The sequence below is a fragment of the Musa acuminata genome, chromosome BXJ1-9 (assembly GCF_036884655.1).
Source record: "Musa acuminata AAA Group cultivar baxijiao chromosome BXJ1-9, Cavendish_Baxijiao_AAA, whole genome shotgun sequence".
Lineage (NCBI taxonomy): Eukaryota > Viridiplantae > Streptophyta > Magnoliopsida > Zingiberales > Musaceae > Musa > Musa acuminata.
In genome coordinates, this window is record NC_088335.1 from 12,501 (window position 1) to 37,499 (window position 24,999).

A 24,999-nucleotide genomic window follows, 5' to 3' on the forward strand; every position below is an offset into this window, starting at 1 on the left:
CGATCCGGGACCACTGCTCCTCCTCCCTCTTCCATCCCTCTTCCTCCCCCCTTAGCCGAGAGAGATGGTTACTGATGATGAAAATCTCGATATTCTAGGTTATGGTATGCGATCTTCGAAATTGTTGGTTTTAATCTTGATAGAGTCGGTTATTTTTTATATTCTCTGATTCCAGGTAGAATGTTAGTTATTGGGTTTGCTGATCATCTTCTTGACACGATAAATTTTGAACTTCTGACATGTTTGTATTTTTTATAAAATATCTTATTTCTTTTTCTCTTTATTGCTCGTGTTTTCTGGAGGAAAGGAAAGTTATATAGTGTAGTAGGGCTAGTAGATAATCTTCTCTATTGGTGAACAAATAATTTAGTGTAGTATTACTTATTGATAATTTGGTGAATAAATAATATGTTGGAAGTCCCTGTGGTAGCTCATAGTTCTTTTTAAAAGAACTAAAACCCTAAACCTCTCGCTGCGGCGTTTTCCTCGGTGAACGGCGGCTGCCGCGTCTTCCTCTCCATCGGCGAAACAGCGTCTCCGCCCCCCCGGTATCTCTCTCTTTCTCTTCCTCTTCCTCCTTTGCCGTTGCAGCCCCCCCTTCCCCGATCCATCCTCTCTCTCCCTCCCTCTTCCACTGTCGCAGCTCCCCTCCTTCCGCGACACCTTCCTCCCCCTCCCTTCTCCTCCCTCTTTACCCTTTACCCCTCTTTCGCTTCTCCTCCCTTCCCCAACACCATCCTCCCATTCCCTTCTCCTCCCTCCTTCCCCCTTCGTCGGGGTTCCTCCCCCTTCTCCGACACCATCTTCCCCTCCTCTTCCCCTCCGGGACCACAGCTCCTCCCCCCTCTTCCATCCCTTCCTGGCAGCGGCGTCCCACCGCGCCCCTACCACCCCTCCACCCCACGGGGGGCGTCCCCTTCCTCCCCCGTTCAGGGTTTAGGGTTTTAGGGTTTTAGGGTTTAGGGTTTAAAATCTCGATATTGTAGGTTATTGTATCTAGAACTAGAAGCTTCACTCGGTAAAGAATAAAGTCAGGGTAGAATTCAGGTAAACAGCAGGATCAGTATCTCAAGCCGAAGCCCAAGATAATAAAGACCTTGGCAATTGGTGTTTTTAATCATGAGAGTAGGTTATTTTTTATATTCTCTGATTCCAGGTGGAATGTTAGTTATTGTGTTTGCTGATCATCTTTTTGACACCATCAATTTTTACTTCTCACATGTTTGTATTTTTTTATAAAATATGTCTGATTTCTTTTTCTTTTTATTGCTCGTGTTTTCTGGAGGAAAGGAAAGTTATATAGTGTAGTAGGGCTATTGGATAATCTTCTCTTTTGGTGAAAAATAATTTAGTGTAGTATTGCTTATTGATAATTTGGTGAATAAATAATAAGTTGGAAGTCCCTGTGGTAGCTCATAGTTCTTTTTAACAGAACTAAAACCATAGGAAGTTTGTATATTAAAGGAATTATCTGATTTTAACTGAGATTTATGTTTCTTTTTCTGAATACTTAAATTGCCCGTCTTTTACTCATTGGTGCATCTGACATCTTTGACCCATGTTTTATTTGAGATATTGGTGGTGCAACATAGAAAGGCCATACTGTTTATCATCTAGCTTTCAGTTCAAAAGAGAACGTACAGTGTCTAACATGCATCTCTTGTCATAACATTGATGAAGTGACTGCATGCACCGAAATAGAGGCTATCAAGCATCTTTATGTTCAATAGTAGGGTATATCTCAAACATTAAAATGTCATTGTGTCATTCACTCCTCTAGAAAAGGTACGGATGATGATCTCAATTTTAAAGCCTTTGGCTCTCATCAGTGAATGCTAAAGGCTTGTGAAGATTGCCCTTGTATTGAGGGCAATCTTCACCTTGTATTAAGATTAATCTCAATTTTAAAGTCATTTGTATTAAGGGATTGCCCATTTATGATTTTTTTACCATACAAGTCCTTGGTTAGGTTAGTACATACTAGTTGCATGAAATGGCATGAGCTGCATGTTGCCTTGTGCACTGTAGACTGATTGGTAAGGATGCACAAGCAGACCTTCAATGACTTATACATCCCAGATATAAGGCGAGGATCATTGAATTTTTCTCAAAGGTTAATTTGTTTTATGAAACCAGTACGACATTCTTTTACTTTTGTTGAAGTTGGCATTTCTTTATTTCTTCCTTAGTTTAAATATTTGGTAATTTTTTTATGTTTGTTATCTTTCCAGAGTGGGATTACCAAGCAGTAGGGAGTTATTTGATGCTAAATTGGAGAATAAAACTTACAGGATTATTACTCGAGTTTAGGAAAGATTCCCAAAAAACATTGCTACCAGTTGTCCAAAAGCCTGATGGGAAGAAAAATTTCATGGTTTGTGATCAGATTTCTGTAAACAATTTCTGCTGCTAAATAGATCTCTAGGTCTTTGTTTATCTGTTATATCTCCACTGACTACTCTATGTTATATTTGATATTACTGATTCTGAGGTATCAAATTTAGTTTAATATTTAATTTTTAAAGAAGAATGGAGTGATTTGCTTAATAAAGCTCCAACAAATCACATATGTAGTACCTGGTACTGAAGACTTTGACCACACTGATATCTCTGAATTTGTTCAGAAAGCTCCGGGTCTCTTAGTAAGTTTCAGAAAATTAGAACTTGGAGACAGTGACAGTGACAGCTGAGGAATTAGATGTGGTACCTATTTTGCAGAATCAACTTTCCATGCGTGAACACTGCTAATCTTTCATTTTCTTCAGATTATATATGACAGCAAGGAATCTCTTGAAAGCTACTGTTCCCATCTCTTGTTGTCTAGACATGACATATATTTTAATGTGGTTGATGGCAAGGGATATTCTTCTCTATACGGTCTTCGATGACGATGGCTTGATTTAGCTTGCTTCCATCCTTATTGTCATCGTTCCGTCGTAAGTTATTGATCCTTGGTCCAAAGATGGTTTGGTACAGGGATTCTTTGGGAAAGATTCTTTTGGTCTATTTCGTGACCGCCCCTTCCTCGACGATGGTGGAAAACTTGCCGTAGACACCATCATCAGCATAGATTCCTTGGTAGAGGCTAAAAATGAAGGTGCCAATTGACAAGGAGGGTTTTCTATAGTTGCATCGATGGTGATCTCATGTTTTTGCTTGTTTCCTATCCTACGGTGGCCATTCTATTGCAAATTCTTGATCCTTGGTGCAGAGAAGTGTCAGTTCATGGATTCTTTTGAATAGATTCTTTTGGTCACAGATTTTCATAGCAAGCTCTGCTGCTGCCTAGCTTGCAATGAAGATGGCAATTGACAAGGAGGTTTTTTTTCTCTCATTAGGCCAGTGATGCTTTGTCTTTCTTCCAGCCCTTTCATTGCTGTTGGATCACAGATTCTTGATCTCTTGGTCCAGAGGAGAAGAGTTGGTAGGTTGGTTCTTTGGGACATGGAGTGTTCCTTTGCCACATGATGGATTTCTGCCCATTGGCGAGGAAATCTTCTGTCAATTGCATAATTGCGTTGATAAAGGAACCTGAGGTGTAGTAGATTATTTGGTCATAGTGTGTTGCTATGATCCTGCTGTTTGTGCTTCTTATGGAATGAAGAAGAGATAATTGGATTGGTTGCCGATAAGTGGCTGAGAAAGTTTATTCATTAGTGTTTGATAAATCCAGCTAATCTGTTTGTAATATTATGATCAGCTTAGTGAGTGTGGGAAGTTCTTTATGGCAAGCCAAGGCAGGCACTGACCCCAGCCAGTAAATGAATGTGATATTTATTCGGGTAAGCATTGTTTTAATTGAAGCTTAATGGACTTTCGTAGATCTAATGCTTGAGTGAATATTCTTGTGCAATTTAGTTTTGTCTCCTTTCATTTTTTTTTATGGCAAGTAATAGAAGCTATATAATTGATTTGCATTTTCTTTCCATAATGCATTTTCTTTACTAATTCTGTTACATCTGTCATGTATACATGTCAATATGTCATCTTATATAAGACTTTTGGATGGCTCGACGAATATGCATTCATGAATCTAACATTTATATTTTCCCCTCAACCCTAAAATTATCAAATTCTGAATTACCCTGTTTTTCCCTCTCAGTTTTCAATCTTTCTTGAACTTTTTGCTATTTCCCTTTTCATTGTAAGTTTAATAATTAAGCTAGCATTTATTTTGTTAAATTTTCTTTTTGTGCCAAAAAAGTGGGAATCCAGCTTGCAATGTTGAAATTTTTTATTTTTCGAATTAATATTTTATGTTATTAATATTTAAATAATTTTGTATATAATTTTAATGATACTTAATAAATTTCTCCTACATTACTGTACTTATGATGATTATTTTTTTCTAATTTTTCAATTAGTATTATTTTTTTCCCATTACTGAACAATAATGGGCCTATTGTGAGTAGTAATGGCCTACCTCTAAACGGTAATGGGCTAGTCATTTACTATCGCCAACGTGGCCTAGTTATTATTTATATATTTTAGTAATATTTATATTTTGTACCAAATCTTGATGATAATACGATAAACCCTTCATGTTAATGTGACAAATCCCTTCGTCTCCATTGCTCTCTATGGCTCCCTCCCCTCGCCTCCTCCCAACTCCCCACAACTACCATCTTGAGCCTTTGCTGCTCAATCCGTAGACATTCTCATGATCGTCTCATTTGACCCTTTTCTACCCTTCCTCAAGATAAAGGATGTCTATCATCATCTTTGCATCACGGGAAATCTATGGAAGAGCAGTTGTCAGATGAATCAACAAAGCCTAATTTCTCTTAAACAAGGAAGGAGATGGTATTTTCCCATCTTTAAGGATTTAGCATTTTTCTATGTCATCGTTGTTGACATTGTCAATATGTGGAATTATTTAATTCTTTATTTAATACAAAATCTGAAGTTCATATTCGTTGAGCCCTATAGGAGTTTCTTAGAACCTTATCTCTAGATCTTGTTTGATTTTGAAGATTGTTTTGTTGTATGCGGTCTCGGCAATTGATGTTGAAAAGCACCATCAATTTTAATTTCTCACATGCTTGCATATTATTTCAAATTATTTGCCGGATTGCTTATTTCTCTTTTGCTCATGCTTTCTGGAGGAAAGGAAAGTTATATAGTGTAGTAGGGCTAGTAAGATAATCTCCTCTTTAGAATATGGTGTAATTTCTTTTCCTCTTATTTTTATTTCATTATGTTCTTGGTATCCGTCCTTTTAGCCTTTTGATGTCCGTGGTCACCTAGACAAATGATATTTAACATAATTATGTTTAAGCCAGAAGATGACATAGTCTACACAAGATTGACTTCTTAATATAGACAACAATTATTGGGCTTTTCATTGATGCTCAATTTATATTTATGATTGGGATAACAATAATTTGACGAAATAATAATTGTTTCATCTATTAATTATCAAGATTTTTTTGATTAAAATGTATAATAAGATCAAAGTTCAGAACACATTAGCTGGCTTTAAAGCAGCCGCAGATGGCCTCAAAATTCCTAAAAATATAGATTGGTTTGATGTTAGATGGTTGTTGGTTCGTGCCTTAATCAAAAGCTCGAAATAAAAGTTTACAAAGGTTTATAGCTATGAAATTTGGATTGAATTAAAAGATCCTCCTCTTTTGGTTCTATTGTAGGATCAAATGACAAGGATGACCTCTGGTATTAATTAGCATCAATGTCATCGTGGAAGGAGGTGGCATCTTTTATTACAATATGCAGTAAGCCAGCTCTGTTATCGACAAAAGACCTTGTCCTCTCCAAATTGGATTAGTTCTTCCTGAATAATGTCTTTTTAGCTTATATATTTTGAGATATTTTTGCAAAAGTGTATAATTTGGTAATTTTATCAAAAGCTGGTCTTTATGTTCTTTTAGAACTTCACTCATGTTTAATTATGTCCAAAATTTGCTGCTATTTTAACTTCGTATCCATAATTTAGAACTTTTTGTCTGTTATTTTTCCAAATTTGTTGTAGTCTACCTTTTAATACTCCATGAGTCTACAATCATGTTTTTGTATGGTAATTAAATTGGTATAACATAAGTGCCTTAACATGGGAAATTTTAGAGTTTTTTGCACAGAAGTCCTATTCATGTAAGATTTTCAGCAAGAATTTATTGAACATGACATCTAGATGCTTCCTAGAATTATTTTTGTGCATTTTTTTTTATAGGAAGTAGATCCTTTACTGGAAAACTACTTCATCTCATGAATCTGCATTTTACACCTGCATTTGTCTTATAAACATGATCCTTTATTATCTCTTTTCATGCTGGCCATGTGGACATTCGTGTTGGTTACCATTTTTTTTTTGTAATGTCCTTAAACTTTAAACATTTGTCCACTAGGCATTATGATTTATTCTCCTTATTGTATTCCTTATGTGCATAATATTTTCGTCTAGAACATGTGATTTTTCCTTCACATAGGCATTCCAAGTGCTCTTAAATCAATTTAAAAGTTCTTTGTTGAGCACTCACATATGAAACTATACTTACAACCAGTGATTTAAAAAGCGCTAGGCGCCACGGTCTAAAAACACCCGACACACTAGGCAAAGAAAATAGGGTATAAAATCACAATGTCACGTTAACAAAAAGTCTAAAAAATCAAACCAATAAAATTTTACATTAAATCTATAGAGTTGCTCTGTACATTTACAATTTTATTCTGAAACCTAAAAATAATTTTAAATAAATAAAAATTAATAGTATAAAAATTAAAAATAATATATTATTGATCTAAAAAATAAAAATAATGTTATTAGTATATAGTTAGTAGTATACTGTTAGTAGTTTACTGTTAATATACTGTTAACAGTATAGTGAGAAGAGTGTGAGAAGATCGAGGCTATAGAGGCAATAGCTGCAGTAGTAGTCGGTATTGACACCGGGAACGGCGACAGTGGTCGTGATAGCAGCGGCAAGCGACGATTGTGGCAACAGCGAGCAGTCGGCGTGCAATGATTGTGGTAGCGACAAGTAGCAACAGTAGCGGCAAGCAACGATAATGGAAGCGGCAGAAGAGAAGAAATCTTGATGGCAAAATCGTGAGAGCTAGGGTTGGGATTCTTTACCCATCATAAGAGTATAAAGTATATTTTTACCTAGAAAGGGTCAAATACAAGATCATGGTGACATATAGAAATTTTAAAGGATTATGATTGTACCTTCTGTTATCACTTAGGTAAGGCGAATATTGTAGTTTATACAGGTAGTAGAAAATGTAGTAGTTTTATGACTAATCTAATGGTTAAGCAATGGAAATCAATGGAAAAAATTATGACCTTGAGGTTTTGAGGATAGTACGAGACTCTAAAATTTTGATAGCCTCTATCAAGGTTCTATCTTATCTTATTCGAAAAATTAAAGAACGACAATTACAAGATCCACATTTAGTCTACTTGAGGAATGAAGTACAAATCGATGAAAGATTTCTTTGATATCTTTTAGGAATCTAGGATGCCAAGGACATCTGGTCGTCTTGAGGAATGAAGTACAAATGGTAGTGAAGTCGAATTTTTAAATTTTATAGGATGACTTTTTGACATTTGAGATAGTGTATGTTCGAAATGACACATATTATGATTTGAAAATTATGAGAAATGGGTTGTACTCAATGATATTGATGGCCTCTATCTATTTGCTATCTGATCTCATTCAACAAGACAGTTGATACATTTGATTTGCAAAATTATATTAAGATTTAGTAAATTATATAGAAATCGAAGAAAAATTTCTTTGATATCTTTTAGGGATCTAGGATTCATCTGGTCGTCTCGAGGAATCAAGTACGAATGGCAGTGAAGTCGAATTTTTAAATTTTAAAGGATAGTTTATTGACATTTGGGATGGATTTTATGATGTGGTTTTGTTTAGATGACTTGGCGTTGGATTTTATGAATTTTTGAGTGTTGTATCGTTTGATTATAACTACCAAGTCTTATGAATTGTGGATTATGGGTGTGAATTATGACTTGAATGATTTTTAGTGTCCTCAAATTTAATTTGGAATTCGCATAAGATTGTTGACTGAATTTTAATATTATGGATTTTAACACATGGTCACACCTCCTGAATGTGATAAATCGGGGAGTGTGACAGAGGTGGTATCAGAGCATTATTTGAGGATCACTATAAGATAGTTAATACAATTTATTTGCAAAATTATATTGAGATTTAGTACATTACATAGAAATCGATGAAAAATTTCTTTGATATCTTTTAGGGATCTAGGATGCATCTGGTCGTCTTGAGGAATGAAGTACGAATGGCAGGGAAGTCGAATTTTTAAATTTTAGAGGATTGCTTATTGACATTTGGTATGGATTTTATGATATGGTTAGGTTTAGATGAGTTGGCTTTGGATTTTATGAATCATTGAGTGTTGTGTCGTATGATTATAACTACCAAGTCTTATGAATTGTGGATTGTGGGTGTGAATTATGACATGAATGATTTTTAGTGTCCTCAAATTTAGTTTGGAATTCGTATTACATTGTTGACATGAATGATTTTTATTATGGATTTTAAGACAAGGTCAAACCTGCTGAATGTGATAAATCGGGGAGCGTGACAGAGGTGGTATCAGAGCATTATTTGAGGATCACTATAAGATAGTTGATACATTTGATTTGCAAAATTATATTGAGATTTAGCAAATTACATAGAAATCGATAAAAAATTTCTATGATATCTTTTAGGGATCCAGGATGCATCTGGTCGTCTTGAGGAAAGAAGTACGAATGGCAGTGAAGTCGAATTTTTAAATTTTAGAGGATGGCTTATTGACATTTGGGATCATTTTATGATGTGGTTTCGTTTAGATGAGTTGGCTTTGGATTTTATGAATCTTTGAGTGTTGTGTCGTATGATTATAACTACCAAGTCTTATGAATTGTGGATTGTGGGTGTGAATTATGACTTCAATGATTTTTAGTGTCCTCAAGTTTAGTTTGGAATTCGTATTACATTGTTGACTGAATTTTAATATTATGGATTTTAAGACAAGGTCAAACCTCCTGAATGTGATAAATCGGGGAGCGTGACAGAGGTGGTATCAGAGCATTATTTGAGGATCACTATAAGATAGTTGATACATTTGATTTGCAAAGTTATATTGAGATTTAGCAAATTACATAGAAATCGATGAAAAATTTCTATGATATCTTTTAGGGAACCAGGATGCACCTGGTCGTCTTGAGGAAAGAAGTACGAATGGCAGTGAAGTCGAATTTCTAAATTTTAAAGGATGGCTTATTGACATTTGGGATGGATTTTATGATGTGGTTTCGTTTAGATGAGTTGGCTTTGGATTTTATGAATCATTTAGTGTTGTGTCGTATGATTATAACTACCAAGTCTTATGAATTGTGGATTGTGGGTGTGAATTATGACTTGAATGATTTTTAGTGTCCTCAAATTTAGTTTGGAATTCGTATTACATTGTTGACTGAATTTTAATATTATGGATTTTAAGACAAGGTCAAAACTCCTGAATGTGATAAATCGGGGAGCGTGACAGAGGTGGTATCAGAGCATTATTTGAGGATCACTATAAGATAGTTGATAAATTTGATTTGCAAAATTATATTGAGATTTAGCAAATTATATAGAAATCGATGAAAAAATTCTATGATATCTTTTAGGGATCCAGGATGCATCTGGTCGTCTTGAGGAAAGAAGTACGAATGGCAGTGAAGTCGAATTTTTAATTTTTAGAGGATGGCTTATTGGCATTTGGGATCCTTTTATGATGTGGTTTCGTTTAGATGAGTTGGCTTTGGATTTTATGAATCTTTGAGTGTTGTGTCGTATGATTATAACTACCAAGTCTTATGAATTGTGGATTGTGGGTGTGAATTATGACTTGAATGATTTCTAGTGTCCTCAAATTTAGTTTGGAATTCGTATTACATTGTTGACTGAATTTTAATATTATGGATTTTAAGACAAGGTCAAACCTGCTGAATATGATAAATCGGGGAGCGTGACAGAGGTGGTATCAGAGCATTATTTGAGGATCACTATAAGATTGTTGATACATTTGATTTGCAAAGTTATATTGAGATTTAGCAAATTACATAGAAATCGATGAAAAATTTCTATGATATCTTTTAGGGATCCAGGATGCATCTGGTCGTCTTGAGGAAAGAAGTACGAATGGCAGTGAAGTCGAATTTCTAAATTTTAGAGGATGGCTTATTGACATTTGGGATGGATTTTATGATGTGGTTTCGTTTAGATGAGTTGGCTTTGGATTTTATGAATCATTGAGTGTTGTGTCGTATGATTATAACTACCAAGTCTTATGAATTGTGGATTGTGGGTGTGAATTATGACTTGAATGATTTTTAGTGTCCTCAAATTTAGTTTGGAATTCGTATTACATTGTTGACTGAATTTTAATATTATGGATTTTAAGACAAGGTCAAAACTCCTGAATGTGATAAATCGGGGAGCGTGACAGAGGTGGTATCAGAGCATTATTTGAGGATCACTATAAGATAGTTGATAAATTTGATTTGCAAAATTATATTGAGATTTAGCAAATTATATAGAAATCGATGAAAAAATTCTATGATATCTTTTGGGGATCCAGGATGCATCTGGTCGTCTTGAGGAAAGAAGTACGAATGGCAGTGAAGTCGAATTTTTAATTTTTAGAGGATGGCTTATTGACATTTGGGATCCTTTTATGATGTGGTTTCGTTTAGATGAGTTGGCTTTGGATTTTATGAATCTTTGAGTGTTGTGTCGTATGATAATAACTACCAAGTCTTATGAATTGTGGATTGTGGGTGTGAATTATGACTTGAATGATTTCTAGTGTCCTCAAATTTAGTTTGGAATTCGTATTACATTGTTGACTGAATTTTAATATTATGGATTTTAAGACAAGGTCGAACCTGCTGAATATGATAAATCGGGGAGCGTGACAGAGGTGGTATCAGAGCATTATTTGAGGATCACTATAAGATAGTTGATACATTTGATTTGCAAAATTATATTGAGATTTAGCAAATTACATAGAAATCGATGAAAAATTTCTATGATATCTTTTAGGGATCCAGGATGCATCTGGACGTCTTGTGGAAAGAAGTACGAATGGCAGTGCAGTTGAATTTTTAAATTTTAGAGGATGGCTTAATGACATTTGGGATGGATTTTATGATGTGGTTTTGTTTAGATGAGTTGGCGTTGGATTTTATGAATCTTTGAGTGTTGTATCGTTTGATTATAACTACCAAGTCTTATGAATTGTGGATTATGGGTGTGAATTATGACTTGAATGATTTTTAGTGTCCTCAAATTTAATTTGGAATTCGCATAAGATTGTTGACTGAATTTTAATATTATGGATTTTAACACATGGTCACACCTCCTGAATGTGATAAATCGGGGAGCGTGACAGAGGTGGTATCAGAGCATTATTTGAGGATCACTATAAGATAGTTAATACAATTTATTTGCAAAATTATATTGAGATTTAGTACATTACATAGAAATCGATGAAAAATTTCTTTGATATCTTTTAGGGATCTAGGATGCATCTGGTCGTCTTGAGGAATGAAGTACGAATGGCAGGGAAGTCGAATTTTTAAATTTTAGAGGATTGCTTATTGACATTTGGGATGGATTTTATGATATGGTTTCGTTTAGATGAGTTGGCTTTGGATTTTATGAATCATTGAGTGTTGTGTCGTATGATTATAACTACCAAGTCTTATGAATTGTGGATTGTGGGTGTGAATTATGACATGAATGATTTTTAGTGTCCTCAAATTTAGTTTGGAATTCGTATTACATTGTTGACATGAATGATTTTTATTATGGATTTTAAGACAAGGTCAAACCTGCTGAATGTGATAAATCGGGGAGCGTGACAGAGGTGGTATCAGAGCATTATTTGAGGATCACTATAAGATAGTTGATACATTTGATTTGCAAAATTATATTGAGATTTAGCAAATTACATAGAAATCGATAAAAAATTTCTATGATATCTTTTAGGGATCCAGGATGCATCTGGTCGTCTTGAGGAAAGAAGTACGAATGGCAGTGAAGTCGAATTTTTAAATTTTAGAGGATGGCTTATTGACATTTGGGATCATTTTATGATGTGGTTTCGTTTAGATGAGTTGGCTTTGGATTTTATGAATCTTTGAGTGTTGTGTCGTATGATTATAACTACCAAGTCTTATGAATTGTGGATTGTGGGTGTGAATTATGACTTGAATTATTTTTAGTGTCCTCAAGTTTAGTTTGGAACTCGTATTACATTGTTGACTGAATTTTAATATTATGGATTTTAAGACAAGGTCAAACCTCCTGAATGTGATAAATCGGGGAGCGTGACAGAGGTGGTATCAGAGCATTATTTGAGGATCACTATAAGATAGTTGATACATTTGATTTGCAAAGTTATATTGAGATTTAGCAAATTACATAGAAATCGATGAAAAATTTCTATGATATCTTTTAGGGATCCAGGATGCATCTGGTCGTCTTGAGGAAAGAAGTACGAATGGCAGTGAAGTCGAATTTCTAAATTTTAGAGGATGGCTTATTGACATTTGGGATGGATTTTATGATGTGGTTTCGTTTAGATGAGTTGGCTTTGGATTTTATGAATCATTGAGTGTTGTGTCGTATGATTATAACTACCAAGTCTTATGAATTGTGGATTGTGGGTGTGAATTATGACATGAATGATTTTTAGTGTCCTCAAATTTAGTTTGGAATTCGTATTACATTGTTGACTGAATTTTAATATTATGGATTTTAAGACAAGGTCAAAACTCCTGAATGTGATAAATCGGGGAGCGTGACAGAGGTGGTATCAGAGCATTATTTGAGGATCACTATAAGATAGTTGATAAATTTGATTTGCAAAATTATATTGAGATTTAGCAAATTATATAGAAATCGATGAAAAAATTCTATGATATCTTTTAGGGATCCAGGATGCATCTGGTCGTCTTGAGGAAAGAAGTACGAATGGCAGTGAAGTCGAATTTTTAATTTTTAGAGGATGGCTTATTGGCATTTGGGATCCTTTTATGATGTGGTTTCGTTTAGATGAGTTGGCTTTGGATTTTATGAATCTTTGAGTGTTGTGTCGTATGATTATAACTACCAAGTCTTATGAATTGTGGATTGTGGGTGTGAATTATGACTTGAATGATTTCTAGTGTCCTCAAATTTAGTTTGGAATTCGTATTACATTGTTGACTGAATTTTAATATTATGGATTTTAAGACAAGGTCAAACCTGCTGAATATGATAAATCGGGGAGCGTGACAGAGGTGGTATCAGAGCATTATTTGAGGATCACTATAAGATAGTTGATACATTTGATTTGCAAAATTATATTGAGATTTAGCAAATTACATAGAAATCGATGAAAAATTTCTATGATATCTTTTAGGGATCCAGGATGCATCTGGACGTCTTGTGGAAAGAAGTACGAATGGCAGTGCAGTTGAATTTTTAAATTTTAGAGGATGGCTTAATGACATTTGGGATGGATTTTATGATGTGGTTTTGTTTAGATGAGTTGGCGTTGGATTTTATGAATCTTTGAGTGTTGTATCGTTTGATTATAACTACCAAGTCCTATGAATTGTGGATTATGGGTGTGAATAATGACTTGAATGATTTTTAGTGTCCTCAAATTTAATTTGGAATTCGCATAAGATTGTTGACTGAATTTTAATATTATGGATTTTAACACATGGTCACACCTCCTGAATGTGATAAATCGGGGAGCGTGACAGAGGTGGTATCAGAGCATTATTTGAGGATCACTATAAGATAGTTAATACAATTTATTTGCAAAATTATATTGAGATTTGGTACATTACATAGAAATCGATGAAAAATTTCTTTGATATCTTTTAGGGATCTAGGATGCATCTAGTCGTCTTGAGGAATGAAGTACGAATGGCAGGGAAGTCGAATTTTTAAATTTTAGAGGATTGCTTATTGACATTTGGGATGGATTTTATGATATGGTTTCGTTTAGATGAGTTGGCTTTGGATTTTATGAATCATTGAGTGTTGTGTCGTATGATTATAACTACCAAGTCTTATGAATTGTGGATTGTGGGTGTGAATTATGACATGAATGATTTTTAGTGTCCTCAAATTTAGTTTGGAATTCGTATTACATTGTTGACATGAATGATTTTTATTATGGATTTTAAGACAAGGTCAAACCTGCTGAATGTGATAAATCGGGGAGCGTGACAGCGGTGGTATCAGAGCATTATTTGAGGATCACTATAAGATAGTTGATACATTTGATTTGCAAAATTATATTGAGATTTAGCAAATTACATAGAAATCGATAAAAAATTTCTATGATATCTTTTAGGGATCCAGGACGTATCTGGTCGTCTTGAGGAAAGAAGTACGAATGGCAGTGAAGTCGAATTTTTAAATTTTAGAGGATGGCTTATTGACATTTGGGATCATTTTATGATGTGGTTTCGTTTAGATGAGTTGGCTTTGGATTTTATGAATCTTTGAGTGTTGTGTCGTATGATTATAACTACCAAGTCTTATGAATTGTGGATTGTGGGTGTGAATTATGACTTCAATGATTTTTAGTGTCCTCAAGTTTAGTTTGGAATTCGTATTACATTGTTGACTGAATTTTAATATTATGGATTTTAAGACAAGGTCAAACCTCCTGAATGTGATAAATCGGGGAGCGTGACAGAGGTGGTATCAGAGCATTATTTGAGGATCACTATAAGATAGTTGATACATTTGATTTGCAAAGTTATATTGAGATTTAGCAAATTACATAGAAATCGATGAAAAATTTCTATGATATCTTTTAGGGAACCAGGATGCACCTGGTCGTCTTGAGGAAAGAAGTACGAATGGCAGTGAAGTCGAATTTCTAAATTTTAGAGGATGGCTTATTGACATTTGGGATGGATTTTATGATGTGGTTTCGTTTAGATGAGTTGGCTTTGGATTTTATGAATCATTTAGTGTTGTGTCGTATGATTATAACTACCAAGTCTTATGAATTGTGGATTGTGGGTGTGAATTATGACTTGAATGATTTTTAGTGTCCTCAAATTTAGTTTGGAATTCGTATTACATTGTTGACTGAATTTTAATATTATGGATTTTAAGACAAGGTCAAAACTCCTGAATGTGATAAATCGGGGAGCGTGACAGAGGTGGTATCAGAGCATTATTTGAGGATCACTATAAGATAGTTGATAAATTTGATTTGCAAAATTATATTGAGATTTAGCAAATTATATAGAAATCGATGAAAAAATTCTATGATATCTTTTAGGGATCCAGGATGCATCTGGTCGTCTTGAGGAAAGAAGTACGAATGGCAGTGAAGTCGAATTTTTAATTTTTAGAGGATGGCTTATTGGCATTTGGGATCCTTTTATGATGTGGTTTCGTTTAGATGAGTTGGCTTTGGATTTTATGAATCTTTGAGTGTTGTGTCGTATGATTATAACTACCAAGTCTTATGAATTGTGGATTGTGGGTGTGAATTATGACTTGAATGATTTCTAGTGTCCTCAAATTTAGTTTGGAATTCGTATTACATTGTTGACTGAATTTTAATATTATGGATTTTAAGACAAGGTCAAACCTGCTGAATATGATAAATCGGGGAGCGTGACAGAGGTGGTATCAGAGCATTATTTGAGGATCACTATAAGATTGTTGATACATTTGATTTGCAAAGTTATATTGAGATTTAGCAAATTACATAGAAATCGATGAAAAATTTCTATGATATCTTTTAGGGATCCAGGATGCATCTGGTCGTCTTGAGGAAAGAAGTACGAATGGCAGTGAAGTCGAATTTCTAAATTTTAGAGGATGGCTTATTGACATTTGGGATGGATTTTATGATGTGGTTTCGTTTAGATGAGTTGGCTTTGGATTTTATGAATCATTGAGTGTTGTGTCGTATGATTATAACTACCAAGTCTTATGAATTGTGGATTGTGGGTGTGAATTATGACTTGAATGATTTTTAGTGTCCTCAAATTTAGTTTGGAATTCGTATTACATTGTTGACTGAATTTTAATATTATGGATTTTAAGACAAGGTCAAAACTCCTGAATGTGATAAATCGGGGAGCGTGACAGAGGTGGTATCAGAGCATTATTTGAGGATCACTATAAGATAGTTGATAAATTTGATTTGCAAAATTATATTGAGATTTAGCAAATTATATAGAAATCGATGAAAAAATTCTATGATATCTTTTGGGGATCCAGGATGCATCTGGTCGTCTTGAGGAAAGAAGTACGAATGGCAGTGAAGTCGAATTTTTAATTTTTAGAGGATGGCTTATTGACATTTGGGATCCTTTTATGATGTGGTTTCGTTTAGATGAGTTGGCTTTGGATTTTATGAATCTTTGAGTGTTGTGTCGTATGATAATAACTACCAAGTCTTATGAATTGTGGATTGTGGGTGTGAATTATGACTTGAATGATTTCTAGTGTCCTCAAATTTAGTTTGGAATTCGTATTACATTGTTGACTGAATTTTAATATTATGGATTTTAAGACAAGGTCGAACCTGCTGAATATGATAAATCGGGGAGCGTGACAGAGGTGGTATCAGAGCATTATTTGAGGATCACTATAAGATAGTTGATACATTTGATTTGCAAAATTATATTGAGATTTAGCAAATTACATAGAAATCGATGAAAAATTTCTATGATATCTTTTAGGGATCCAGGATGCATCTGGACGTCTTGTGGAAAGAAGTACGAATGGCAGTGCAGTTGAATTTTTAAATTTTAGAGGATGGCTTAATGACATTTGGGATGGATTTTATGATGTGGTTTTGTTTAGATGAGTTGGCGTTGGATTTTATGAATCTTTGAGTGTTGTATCGTTTGATTATAACTACCAAGTCTTATGAATTGTGGATTATGGGTGTGAATTATGACTTGAATGATTTTTAGTGTCCTCAAATTTAATTTGGAATTCGCATAAGATTGTTGACTGAATTTTAATATTATGGATTTTAACACATGGTCACACCTCCTGAATGTGATAAATCGGGGAGCGTGACAGAGGTGGTATCAGAGCATTATTTGAGGATCACTATAAGATAGTTAATACAATTTATTTGCAAAATTATATTGAGATTTAGTACATTACATAGAAATCGATGAAAAATTTCTTTGATATCTTTTAGGGATCTAGGATGCATCTGGTCGTCTTGAGGAATGAAGTACGAATGGCAGGGAAGTCGAATTTTTAAATTTTAGAGGATTGCTTATTGACATTTGGGATGGATTTTATGATATGGTTTCGTTTAGATGAGTTGGCTTTGGATTTTATGAATCATTGAGTGTTGTGTCGTATGATTATAACTACCAAGTCTTATGAATTGTGGATTGTGGGTGTGAATTATGACATGAATGATTTTTAGTGTCCTCAAATTTAGTTTGGAATTCGTATTACATTGTTGACATGAATGATTTTTATTATGGATTTTAAGACAAGGTCAAACCTGCTGAATGTGATAAATCGGGGAGCGTGACAGAGGTGGTATCAGAGCATTATTTGAGGATCACTATAAGATAGTTGATACATTTGATTTGCAAAATTATATTGAGATTTAGCAAATTACATAGAAATCGATAAAAAATTTCTATGATATCTTTTAGGGATCCAGGATGCATCTGGTCGTCTTGAGGAAAGAAGTACGAATGGCAGTGAAGTCGAATTTTTAAATTTTAGAGGATGGCTTATTGACATTTGGGATCATTTTATGATGTGGTTTCGTTTAGATGAGTTGGCTTTGGATTTTATGAATCTTTGAGTGTTGTGTCGTATGATTATAACTACCAAGTCTTATGAATTGTGGATTGTGGGTGTGAATTATGACTTGAATTATTTTTAGTGTCCTCAAGTTTAGTTTGGAACTCGTATTACATTGTTGACTGAATTTTAATATTATGGATTTTAAGACAAGGTCAAACCTCCTGAATGTGATAAATCGGGGAGCGTGACAGAGGTGGTATCAGAGCATTATTTGAGGATCACTATAAGATAGTTGATACATTTGATTTGCAAAGTTATATTGAGATTTAGCAAATTACATAGAAATCGATGAAAAATTTCTATGATATCTTTTAGGGATCCAGGATGCATCTGGTCGTCTTGAGGAAAGAAGTACGAATGGCAGTGAAGTCGAATTTCTAAATTTTAGAGGATGGCTTATTGACATTTGGGATGGATTTTATGATGTGGTTTCGTTTAGATGAGTTGGCTTTGGATTTTATGAATCATTGAGTGTTGTGTCGTATGATTATAACTACCAAGTCTTATGAATTGTGGATTGTGGGTGTGAATTATGACATGAATGATTTTTAGTGTCCTCAAATTTAGTTTGGAATTCGTATTACATTGTTGACTGAATTTTAATATTATGGATTTTAAGACAAGGTCAAAACTCCTGAATGTGATAAATCGGGGAGCGTGACAGAGGTGGTATCAGAGCATTATTTGAGGATCACTATAAGATAGTTGATAAATTTGATTTGCAAAATTATATTGAGATTTAGCAAATTATATAGAAATCGATGAAAAAATTCTATGATATCTTTTAGGGATCCAGGATGCATCTGGTCGTCTTGAGGAAAGAAGTACGAATGGCAGTGAAGTCGAATTTTTAATTTTTAGAGGATGGCTTATTGGCATTTGGGATCCTTTTATGATGTGGTTTCGTTTAGATGAGTTGGCTTTGGATTTTATGAATCTTTGAGTGTTGTGTCGTATGATTATAACTACCAAGTCTTATGAATTGTGGATTGTGGGTGTGAATTATGACTTGAATGATTTCTAGTGTCCTCAAATTTAGTTTGGAATTCGTATTACATTGTTGACTGAATTTTAATATTATGGATTTTAAGACAAGGTCAAACCTGCTGAATATGATAAATCGGGGAGCGTGACAGAGGTGGTATCAGAGCATTATTTGAGGATCACTATAAGATAGTTGATACATTTGATTTGCAAAATTATATTGAGATTTAGCAAATTACATAGAAATCGATGAAAAATTTCTATGATATCTTTTAGGGATCCAGGATGCATCTGGACGTCTTGTGGAAAGAAGTACGAATGGCAGTGCAGTTGAATTTTTAAATTTTAGAGGATGGCTTAATGACATTTGGGATGGATTTTATGATGTGGTTTTGTTTAGATGAGTTGGCGTTGGATTTTATGAATCTTTGAGTGTTGTATCGTTTGATTATAACTACCAAGTCCTATGAATTGTGGATTATGGGTGTGAATAATGACTTGAATGATTTTTAGTGTCCTCAAATTTAATTTGGAATTCGCATAAGATTGTTGACTGAATTTTAATATTATGGATTTTAACACATGGTCACACCTCCTGAATGTGATAAATCGGGGAGCGTGACAGAGGTGGTATCAGAGCATTATTTGAGGATCACTATAAGATAGTTAATACAATTTATTTGCAAAATTATATTGAGATTTGGTACATTACATAGAAATCGATGAAAAATTTCTTTGATATCTTTTAGGGATCTAGGATGCATCTAGTCGTCTTGAGGAATGAAGTACGAATGGCAGGGAAGTCGAATTTTTAAATTTTAGAGGATTGCTTATTGACATTTGGGATGGATTTTATGATATGGTTTCGTTTAGATGAGTTGGCTTTGGATTTTATGAATCATTGAGTGTTGTGTCGTATGATTATAACTACCAAGTCTTATGAATTGTGGATTGTGGGTGTGAATTATGACATGAATGATTTTTAGTGTCCTCAAATTTAGTTTGGAATTCGTATTACATTGTTGACATGAATGATTTTTATTATGGATTTTAAGACAAGGTCAAACCTGCTGAATGTGATAAATCGGGGAGCGTGACAGCGGTGGTATCAGAGCATTATTTGAGGATCACTATAAGATAGTTGATACATTTGATTTGCAAAATTATATTGAGATTTAGCAAATTACATAGAAATCGATAAAAAATTTCTATGATATCTTTTAGGGATCCAGGACGTATCTGGTCGTCTTGAGGAAAGAAGTACGAATGGCAGTGAAGTCGAATTTTTAAATTTTAGAGGATGGCTTATTGACATTTGGGATCATTTTATGATGTGGTTTCGTTTAGATGAGTTGGCTTTGGATTTTATGAATCTTTGAGTGTTGTGTCGTATGATTATAACTACCAAGTCTTATGAATTGTGGATTGTGGGTGTGAATTATGACTTGAATTATTTTTAGTGTCCTCAAGTTTAGTTTGGAACTCGTATTACATTGTTGACTGAATTTTAATATTATGGATTTTAAGACAAGGTCAAACCTCCTGAATGTGATAAATCGGGGAGCGTGACAGAGGTGGTATCAGAGCATTATTTGAGGATCACTATAAGATAGTTGATACATTTGATTTGCAAAGTTATATTGAGATTTAGCAAATTACATAGAAATCGATGAAAAATTTCTATGATATCTTTTAGGGATCCAGGATGCATCTGGTCGTCTTGAGGAAAGAAGTACGAATGGCAGTGAAGTCGAATTTCTAAATTTTAGAGGATGGCTTATTGACATTTGGGATGGATTTTATGATGTGGTTTCGTTTAGATGAGTTGGCTTTGGATTTTATGAATCATTGAGTGTTGTGTCGTATGATTATAACTACCAAGTCTTATGAATTGTGGATTGTGGGTGTGAATTATGACATGAATGATTTTTAGTGTCCTCAAATTTAGTTTGGAATTCGTATTACATTGTTGACTGAATTTTAATATTATGGATTTTAAGACAAGGTCAAAACTCCTGAATGTGATAAATCGGGGAGCGTGACAGAGGTGGTATCAGAGCATTATTTGAGGATCACTATAAGATAGTTGATAAATTTGATTTGCAAAATTATATTGAGATTTAGCAAATTATATAGAAATCGATGAAAAAATTCTATGATATCTTTTAGGGATCCAGGATGCATCTGGTCGTCTTGAGGAAAGAAGTACGAATGGCAGTGAAGTCGAATTTTTAATTTTTAGAGGATGGCTTAATGACATTTGGGATGGATTTTATGATGTGGTTTCGTTTAGATGAGTTGGCTTTGGATTTTATGAATCTTTGAGTGTTGTGTCGTATGATTATAACTACCAAGTCTTATGAATTGTGGATTGTGGGTGTGAATTATGACTTGAATGATTTCTAGTGTCCTCAAATTTAGTTTGGAATTCGTATTACATTGTTGACTGAATTTTAATATTATGGATTTTAAGACAAGGTCAAACCTGCTGAATATGATAAATCGGGGAGCGTGACAGAGGTGGTATCAGAGCATTATTTGAGGATCACTATAAGATAGTTGATACATTTGATTTGCAAAATTATATTGAGATTTAGCAAATTACATAGAAATCGATGAAAAATTTCTATGATATCTTTTAGGGATCCAGGATGCATCTGGACGTCTTGTGGAAAGAAGTACGAATGGCAGTGCAGTTGAATTTTTAAATTTTAGAGGATGGCTTAATGACATTTGGGATGGATTTTATGATGTGGTTTTGTTTAGATGAGTTGGCGTTGGATTTTATGAATCTTTGAGTGTTGTATCGTTTGATTATAACTACCAAGTCCTATGAATTGTGGATTATGGGTGTGAATAATGACTTGAATGATTTTTAGTGTCCTCAAATTTAATTTGGAATTCGCATAAGATTGTTGACTGAATTTTAATATTATGGATTTTAACACATGGTCACACCTCCTGAATGTGATAAATCGGGGAGCGTGACAGAGGTGGTATCAGAGCATTATTTGAGGATCACTATAAGATAGTTAATACAATTTATTTGCAAAATTATATTGAGATTTGGTACATTACATAGAAATCGATGAAAAATTTCTTTGATATCTTTTAGGGATCTAGGATGCATCTAGTCGTCTTGAGGAATGAAGTACGAATGGCAGGGAAGTCGAATTTTTAAATTTTAGAGGATTGCTTATTGACATTTGGGATGGATTTTATGATATGGTTTCGTTTAGATGAGTTGGCTTTGGATTTTATGAATCATTGAGTGTTGTGTCGTATGATTATAACTACCAAGTCTTATGAATTGTGGATTGTGGGTGTGAATTATGACATGAATGATTTTTAGTGTCCTCAAATTTAGTTTGGAATTCGTATTACATTGTTGACATGAATGATTTTTATTATGGATTTTAAGACAAGGTCAAACCTGCTGAATGTGATAAATCGGGGAGCGTGACAGCGGTGGTATCAGAGCATTATTTGAGGATCACTATAAGATAGTTGATACATTTGATTTGCAAAATTATATTGAGATTTAGCAAATTACATAGAAATCGATAAAAAATTTCTATGATATCTTTTAGGGATCCAGGACGTATCTGGTCGTCTTGAGGAAAGAAGTACGAATGGCAGTGAAGTCGAATTTTTAAATTTTAGAGGATGGCTTATTGACATTTGGGATCATTTTATGATGTGGTTTCGTTTAGATGAGTTGGCTTTGGATTTTATGAATCTTTGAGTGTTGTGTCGTATGATTATAACTACCAAGTCTTATGAATTGTGGATTGTGGGTGTGAATTATGACTTGAATTATTTTTAGTGTCCTCAAGTTTAGTTTGGAACTCGTATTACATTGTTGACTGAATTTTAATATTATGGATTTTAAGACAAGGTCAAACCTCCTGAATGTGATAAATCGGGGAGCGTGACAGAGGTGGTATCAGAGCATTATTTGAGGATCACTATAAGATAGTTGATACATTTGATTTGCAAAGTTATATTGAGATTTAGCAAATTACATAGAAATCGATGAAAAATTTCTATGATATCTTTTAGGGATCCAGGATGCATCTGGTCGTCTTGAGGAAAGAAGTACGAATGGCAGTGAAGTCGAATTTCTAAATTTTAGAGGATGGCTTATTGACATTTGGGATGGATTTTATGATGTGGTTTCGTTTAGATGAGTTGGCTTTGGATTTTATGAATCATTGAGTGTTGTGTCGTATGATTATAACTACCAAGTCTTATGAATTGTGGATTGTGGGTGTGAATTATGACATGAATGATTTTTAGTGTCCTCAAATTTAGTTTGGAATTCGTATTACATTGTTGACTGAATTTTAATATTATGGATTTTAAGACAAGGTCAAAACTCCTGAATGTGATAAATCGGGGAGCGTGACAGAGGTGGTATCAGAGCATTATTTGAGGATCACTATAAGATAGTTGATAAATTTGATTTGCAAAATTATATTGAGATTTAGCAAATTATATAGAAATCGATGAAAAAATTCTATGATATCTTTTAGGGATCCAGGATGCATCTGGTCGTCTTGAGGAAAGAAGTACGAATGGCAGTGAAGTCGAATTTTTAATTTTTAGAGGATGGCTTAATGACATTTGGGATGGATTTTATGATGTGGTTTCGTTTAGATGAGTTGGCTTTGGATTTTATGAATCTTTGAGTGTTGTGTCGTATGATTATAACTACCAAGTCTTATGAATTGTGGATTGTGGGTGTGAATTATGACTTGAATGATTTCTAGTGTCCTCAAATTTAGTTTGGAATTCGTATTACATTGTTGACTGAATTTTAATATTATGGATTTTAAGACAAGGTCAAACCTGCTGAATATGATAAATCGGGGAGCGTGACAGAGGTGGTATCAGAGCATTATTTGAGGATCACTATAAGATAGTTGATACATTTGATTTGCAAAATTATATTGAGATTTAGCAAATTACATAGAAATCGATGAAAAATTTCTATGATATCTTTTAGGGATCCAGGATGCATCTGGACGTCTTGTGGAAAGAAGTACGAATGGCAGTGCAGTTGAATTTTTAAATTTTAGAGGATGGCTTAATGACATTTGGGATGGATTTTATGATGTGGTTTTGTTTAGATGAGTTGGCGTTGGATTTTATGAATCTTTGAGTGTTGTATCGTTTGATTATAACTACCAAGTCCTATGAATTGTGGATTATGGGTGTGAATAATGACTTGAATGATTTTTAGTGTCCTCAAATTTAATTTGGAATTCGCATAAGATTGTTGACTGAATTTTAATATTATGGATTTTAACACATGGTCACACCTCCTGAATGTGATAAATCGGGGAGCGTGACAGAGGTGGTATCAGAGCATTATTTGAGGATCACTATAAGATAGTTAATACAATTTATTTGCAAAATTATATTGAGATTTGGTACATTACATAGAAATCGATGAAAAATTTCTTTGATATCTTTTAGGGATCTAGGATGCATCTAGTCGTCTTGAGGAATGAAGTACGAATGGCAGGGAAGTCGAATTTTTAAATTTTAGAGGATTGCTTATTGACATTTGGGATGGATTTTATGATATGGTTTCGTTTAGATGAGTTGGCTTTGGATTTTATGAATCATTGAGTGTTGTGTCGTATGATTATAACTACCAAGTCTTATGAATTGTGGATTGTGGGTGTGAATTATGACATGAATGATTTTTAGTGTCCTCAAATTTAGTTTGGAATTCGTATTACATTGTTGACATGAATGATTTTTATTATGGATTTTAAGACAAGGTCAAACCTGCTGAATGTGATAAATCGGGGAGCGTGACAGCGGTGGTATCAGAGCATTATTTGAGGATCACTATAAGATAGTTGATACATTTGATTTGCAAAATTATATTGAGATTTAGCAAATTACATAGAAATCGATAAAAAATTTCTATGATATCTTTTAGGGATCCAGGACGTATCTGGTCGTCTTGAGGAAAGAAGTACGAATGGCAGTGAAGTCGAATTTTTAAATTTTAGAGGATGGCTTATTGACATTTGGGATCATTTTATGATGTGGTTTCGTTTAGATGAGTTGGCTTTGGATTTTATGAATCTTTGAGTGTTGTGTCGTATGATTATAACTACCAAGTCTTATGAATTGTGGA

General features: G+C 34.0%; 1 long non-coding RNA gene across 3 annotated transcripts in view; it reads left to right on the plus strand.

Moving 5' to 3' along the window:
* LOC108952099 (uncharacterized) overlaps positions 1–24,999 on the plus strand; it is a 47,690-nt gene that overhangs the window by 464 nt on the left and 22,227 nt on the right. Inside the window, exons 1-3 of one of the 3 annotated variants that reach the window (XR_010478953.1) lie at positions 314–548; positions 2,232–3,782; positions 5,649–5,895. This is a non-coding gene — a long non-coding RNA (uncharacterized LOC108952099). Of the gene's footprint in view, positions 1–313; positions 549–2,231; positions 3,783–5,648; positions 5,896–24,999 lie in introns of those variants that run through there. The other 2 variants (XR_010478955.1, XR_010478954.1) reach the window with 2 other exon arrangements.